The sequence below is a fragment of the Octopus bimaculoides genome, chromosome 7, assembly GCF_046866305.1.
Source record: "Octopus bimaculoides isolate indiv1 chromosome 7, ASM4686630v1, whole genome shotgun sequence".
Lineage (NCBI taxonomy): Eukaryota > Metazoa > Mollusca > Cephalopoda > Octopoda > Octopodidae > Octopus > Octopus bimaculoides.
Genome location: NC_142934.1, coordinates 5,883,164 through 5,890,663, shown reverse-complemented (window position 1 = coordinate 5,890,663; position 7,500 = coordinate 5,883,164).

Here is a 7,500-nt window from a genome sequence, read left to right as displayed (position 1 = left end):
TATGTGCGTATATACATACGCATTTATATATATATGTATGTGTATATATATAAATGCATATATATATATATATATATGTATATATATATGTATGTATATATATATGTATGTATATATATATATATGTATATATATATATATATATATATCTATATATATATATATATATATATATATATATATATATATATATATACATATATATATTTAATGTATATATATATATATATATATATATATACATATGCATATATTTGTGTGAATGTTTGTATTCAAGAGTGTGTTGTTGAGATGTATATATGTATGTATGTATGTATGTATGTATGTATGTATGTATGTATGTATGTATGTATGTATGTATAACGATATTCGATCCATTTAGAAGCGAAGGAGAGAACACACCACGATATGAAAAAAAAAAACAACAGAAATAAAGCTATTATAAAAAATATTATTTTCCTACTTCATCAGATTTTTCTTTACTCTATCTTCTACATTAAACGAGGGTTTTATTTTGATTTTAATATATTTGAAGATGTTTAAATGGATGATATTAATAACACACATTGTAACAGTTTTACATACAATTTTAGCAAAGTTATCATATACTCTGTATAACATCTCCATGCGTGGTATGTGCTTGATTGTGTGATCACTGTGTTATTTATAATCTCACCCTATTCTTAGTTTTATTTATTATGTATTAGAAGTGACATGTTCTGATGTAAATGTCTTCATTTGGAATGCAGTGTTGGCAATATTATCGGAGTTTCTTCTCAATATCGTGTGCTTGACAGTTAATGCGTATTTGTGCGTTTTGAGAACCAGCTATAAACAAGAATTTATATTTATCTGTTGTACATAAGTATCTAGAAAAATTGCAAATTGATTCAGATATTGGGAGAGTGTAATTCCGTTCTAGAAGACATATCTGTATATTTTGTAAGCTTACAAACACCACCCGTACGTTAAATTCCTTTTTTTTTTTGTTTTCGTATTTGGGTAATTTACATGGATGAAGAAATATTCTCTAAAAATAAGGTTGAATATTACAAAACAGAAAAAAGGAAATAACTTCGGAAAATTCAAAAAATTCTTTTAAGATACCAATTATGTTGTAGAGTAAAAGTATTTGGCATCAATGTGTCTATAAAACCCACTCTTAACATCATTCTCACTCATATATCCATTCTCGTTTCTCTACATCCTCTCTCTCCTCTCTCTCTCTCTCTCTCTCTCTCTCTCTCTCTCTCTCTCTCTATCTATCTATCTATCTCGCTCTCGCTCTATCTCTCTCTCTCTCTCTCTCTCTCTCTCTCTCTCTCTCTCTCTCTCTCTCTCTCAGTCTCACTTTCTACTTGTCTCTTTTTACCGCATTTTTCTTGTATAACATTTCTTGCATATTAACCGAAATATGACGTGGAAATGTGATTTAATATTAACAACATAACTTCGTGTGTTTTTCTTCTTTATTAGCCACAAAGGTCCATATATATATATATATATATATATATATATATATATATATATATATATATATATATGTATATGTATATATTATTATTATTATTATTATTATTATTATTATTATTATTATTATTATTATTATTATTATTATCATTGTGAAGTTTGAAAACGTAGAGATCTAATGGATACAAATTAATCTATTAATTCATTTACATATTCGCCTACAATTGTTTCATTTCGCATCCAAAGTTAAAACTACAAAACATATATGAATATGTAATCTTGCATTTCGAAATATCTTGGTTGGAAAATCATCAGGGCATGCAACATGGCAATACAAGGATTACATTATAAATGGAGATAAACGTCGCACAATTCCACACCATCACTTATACTTTTTAACTTACTTTATCAAACTCTCTTGTCAAACTGATATATTATAGGGACAGAAACAAACCAATACTGGTTTGGAGCTGTTGTGGGGACAAACACAGTCAAAAAAAGTATACACACACGCACATTATTTATCTATCTAACTCTCTTTTTCTCTCTCATTATATATATATATATATATATATATATAAGTATTAACAGAAAAGGAGGAATTTCGATCATCTCCACGTGGTGAGTTGTAATATATATAAGAATTTAAAAAAAGGAAAATGCACACACTCATCAAATGCAAAAAACAACATAAATCGCTAAAGAGACTACTAACAAATGCGAAGCATTTCGTTAAAAGTGTTAATGGAATGAGATCTAAGCAAGAAACTAAGGGAGATAATGATTCACACTGGCAGATTCCTCTTTTTACGAGAATAAGGCTGGTCCTTATTCTCTGCCCTTTGCTTTCTAACAATGGTTTGTTTATCCATCTTTCCTTAGCATGACTGATGGTTTTTGTTAACGTTTGAGCTACTTCCTTTATATATTTCTAATATCCAACAGTGTAGAATGCTATCAAATGCTTTTCGGTAATCAATATGTCAATACAAACCATGACAAGGCTTCATTTCTTCATTCTATTCTCACCAGTAGCTGTTCTTTACATCAATACATTTCATTCTGGTTCTCTATTTCTCCCTCTGGAAATATATTGTTAAACAGATGTGTAACCAGTCTCATCTATGTGAATGCGTGTGGCTTAGTGGTTATGGGTTCCTAATCTTAAGGTCAAGAGTTCGATAACCACAGCGCCTTGTGTCCATGAGCAAGACACTATATTTAACATTGCTCCAGTCTACTCACCAGTCAAAAATGTGTTTTAATTCAAGGGGCTAGCTGTGTCACATTCTGTGTCACAGAATTTCCCTGTAAAATACGTTATGGATTCGCGTGTCTATGGAGTGCTCAGTCACGTGCACGTTAATTTCACCAGCAGGCTCTTCCATTGATCGGATCAGCTGGAACCCTCGCTGTCGTAAAAGATAACGTTCCAGTTTTACGATATGGATGTAAAAGATAATACAGTTCTATATTTAAGAGATGAATAATTATGTACATTATTTACATTATTTACATTCGATGGATATTTGTCCTCATCTTAACCACTACGACATATGCCCATGAGCAGTTATGGAGTGAATTTTAGGGCTTATAGATCTAATATTTTCCTATCCTTCCTTAATACCGGTTCCCATATGCTGCTCATATCTGCACTCGGTCTGCTTAGGAGATTGTTGTGTCCTAGCATATGTGCTGCTTCTTTTAGTTTTCGTATTTTCGTTCAAAACTTTGTCTATTTCAGTTTATATGATTTTATTGTTTACTACAAATCTTCGTACGTTCAATAATGCAGTTTGCTGCGATATTTTTCGCTATTTCCTCCTGCTCTTTCCTGAGTCTATGTATGTTCTTAAACAGTATATATGTGAGCGTTAGATATTAGTTTCAAATTGTGATATGGAAATCAGTACTTGACCGGTACCTATTTTAACCACCCTGAAAGGACGAAAAGCAAAGTTAACCACGTCGGCATTTGATCTCTGAACATAAAGGTTCAGAAGCAATGGCGCTAAGCATTTCTTCCGGTACAGTAACGATTCTGCTCGGCCGCCACCTTAATGGGAGTGTTAGATATTTCCTTACACTCCAATATATATCTGACCCTTCACTGCACTGTTTATTAATCAAGCTTCTTCTTTTCTTTTTGACTTTTTTCTTCTTTAATTATTTCCGACGCTTACATTCACATACAGGCCTCATTGTTTCATGTTCAATTTTTGAGAGAACACAACCATCGAATCCACGTTAGTCGTAGAGATTTTTCTTTAAACGAGTGCAGCAATCTCATGTTAAGAGATTTCATTATCATTTTCATTGCTCAGTGAAATCTTCCTAACCACATACGATTTGCTTACTTTATTTAAACAGTTAAGGTTTTATTTTAAGCTTGTTCATTCGTTTAAACTTATTTGTATTCAAAAGTACTCTTCGTTAAGTTTCGGTTGTCCCAATTGTTTTCATTTAAACATTGTATAAATATTAAATTTTATATGTGATTGTAAATATTGATCGTCCCATTTGTTTTCTTTTGACTAATGTATAAACAGTACTGTTGTATATAAAGATAAAAATTGTTTGTCTTAGTGGTTTTGTCTTATTCGTTGTATAAACAGTAAGTTCTACATGTAATTAAAAGTATCAGTATAGTAACATGTCGATGGAGGTTACGACATGACAGAATCGTTGGCACACCGGGCAAAATGCTTAGCGGCATTTCGTCTGTATTTACTTTCTGAATTCAAATTCCACAAGAACGATATTGTCTTTCATCCTTTTAAGGTGGAACACTGTGGACGATGTAATCAACTTCATACGCCCCCCCCCCCCACACACACACACTAGCCAGAAATTGTGCCTCGTACCGAAATTCCAAATCAGTATACTAGAGGGTCGTTATTATTCAGCAGACTACTATATTCTCTTCTACTCTAGGCACAAGGTCTGAATTTTGGGGGGAGAGGGGCCAGTCGATTAGCTCGACCCAGTATGCAACTGGTACTTAATTTATCGACCCCGAAAGGATGAAAGGCAAAGTCAACCTCGGTGGAATTTTAACTCAGAACGTAACGCAGAGGAAATACAGCTAAGCATTTCGCCCGGCGTGCTAACGTTTCATATTTCTCTATTGCCCACAAGGGGTTAAACACAGAGGGGACAAACAAGGACAGGCAAACGGATTAAGTCGATTACATCGACCCCAGTGCGTAACTGATACTTAATTTATTGACCCCGAAAGGATGAAAGGCAAAGTCGACCTAGGCGGAATTTGAACTCAGAACGTAACGACAGACGAAACACCACTAAGCATTTCGCCCGGCGTGCTAACGATTCTGCCAGCTCGCCGTCTTTCACCAGATTACTATATCACGCACAACGACGTCGCTTTACGTCCCTGTTGGACAACGACGACACTTTACGTCCATGTTGGATGTTATTTAATTCGATATTGAAAAGAAATACCTTATATAATCGCCCGTTGTACATCCTGCAGTACATACAGCACTGAATGGATTCTTATAATATCAGCTAAATGTAGTCACATGACTAATTTTCATGTTTCTGTGACGCCACCAATTTATTATCGTTCAATTCTGAAAATATTTATCCAACGTTGATATTTGAATATTTGTCAATGTAAGCTCTTGGCATAAATAATGAATCCGCTTTTGCGAGTATTGTTTACATAGAAAGAGTCTAGATTGCTTTACCTTATTGATTATATAGGTTGCATGAACGTCTTCCTGAGCCAATGGCACAACGATGGTCTCAATCCTTTTCATTACGTCCGAATTCGAAAAATTCTTGCTCTTCTTAATTAAAGAAATTATAATCGTTGCAATTGAGTGTAGCCTATCAGCATTTCTTCCACTACTTAGTATCTACTTAGTATCTATTGTTTTATTTTCGTGAACCGCTAAGTTACAGGTACGGCAATTAACTACTACCGGTTGTCAAGCAATATATGTAAGTGTCTGTGTGTGTGGACATGAAATAGATTCGTAGATAGGTATATAGACAGACAGACAGACAGACGGACAGACATATAGATACGTAGACAAACAGACAGACTGACAGATAGATAGATAGATAGATAGATAGATAGATAGATAGATAGATAGATAGATAGATAGATTGATAGATTGATAGGTTGATAGATAGATATGGACACGATAAACACGCAATTTCTTCCTACTTCATCTACTGAAAAAGTATCAGCCGGCCCATGAGCAATAGTATAAGACACATACCCACGGTGTTGTGCAGTAGGGATGAACCCGTGGTTGCAAAGCGAGCTTCTCATTCAACCAGCAATACCTGCTCTTACGTATAGATTGTTTGAAGATCCTGTAACCGTGACTTTCGTTTCCATTTCGTCTTTATAAATATTATTTGATGCTCTTTATTTTTCTTTTTCCGTTTTATATGTAACAATGACTGAACAGAATGACAAATAAATAAGACATATGTTATGGATGAATCTACGAGAAATGATCTTCTCTGATCTGTTATGTGTGGCATTGATTGATCTTTGATCTGATAAAATTGGCTCCGTGAAACCAATCTAATATCTAGTTTCACATGTTTTTACCAGTTACTCATGCTTGAAATAAATCCTATCTTTGCAAAATAAAGATTCAATTATATTTCGTTAAGGAGACCTATGAATAGTGGATGGTGGGGGTGGTGGTTGGGAGCCGGTGTTTGAGGCAGGAGGCTGAAAGTAGGCTGGTGGGTTTTCCACATCACTGATATTTCTTACATGCTTATCGATTAATTCGTTTCAACATTCTTAATAAATTGGTTGCTGTGGTTACATATGTCCTTACACACATACACTCAACATACACACAGAGACGAACTTATATATCTATGTACATATGCATACATACACACATACACACATGCATGCATACATACATACATACATACAAACACACACACACATACATACATACATACAAACACATACATACATAGGATATATACATACATGCATAAGGTACATAACTCTGATTTCCTCATTGTCTTCTTTCTTCAAGTATTGTCCTTCGAGCATTTGAGTCTGAGAATATTTCTGACTTCCAAATATGGGTGCTCCGAAAACTATTAGGATTTATTCAGGAATCGGGAATATATAGGCGCAAGAGTGGCTGTGTGGTAAGGAGCTTGCTTTCCTACCACATGGATCGGGTTCTTTTACACCTCGGGCGAAACCAAATCCGTGAGAGTGAATTTGGTAGATGGAAACTGAAAGAAGCCCGTCATGTGTATATATATATATATATATATATATATATATATATATATATATATATATATATATATATATATATATATATATATATATATATATATATATATATATATATATATATATATATATATATATATATATATATATATATATATATATATATATATATATATATATATATATTTATATATATATATATATATATATATACATGTATATGTTTATGTGTCTGTGTTTGCCCCCACCCACTATCGCTTGATAACCGATGTTGGTGTGTTTACGACACCGTAACTTAGCGGTTCTGCAAAGTAGCCCGATAAAATATATACAAAGCTTACAAAAAGTAAGTCTAGTTCACAATGTGTGTCTTTTCCAAAACTCCTAGATTGCCGCCGGAGGAGTTTCCGACAACCAATTGGAAGTCCTTCGCAAGGGAGCGACACATGTCTTCTTCTTTCTCTGCTTTCGGTCTATGAGAGTTCAACTAGTTAAAAACAGAAGGAAACAGATTTCTAAAAAAAATATTAGTTGCAACTGCCTTTAGTTGAGCAAATCGACACTAGGACTTATTCTACCGGTCCGTTATGCCGAACCGCTAAGTTACGGGGACGTAAACACACCAGCCTCGGTTGTCAAGCGATGGTTGGGGGGGACAAACACAGACACACAAACACATACACGCACATACTTACATATATATATATATATATATATATATATATATACATATACGACGGGCTTCTTTCAGTTTCCGTCTACCAATTCCACTCACA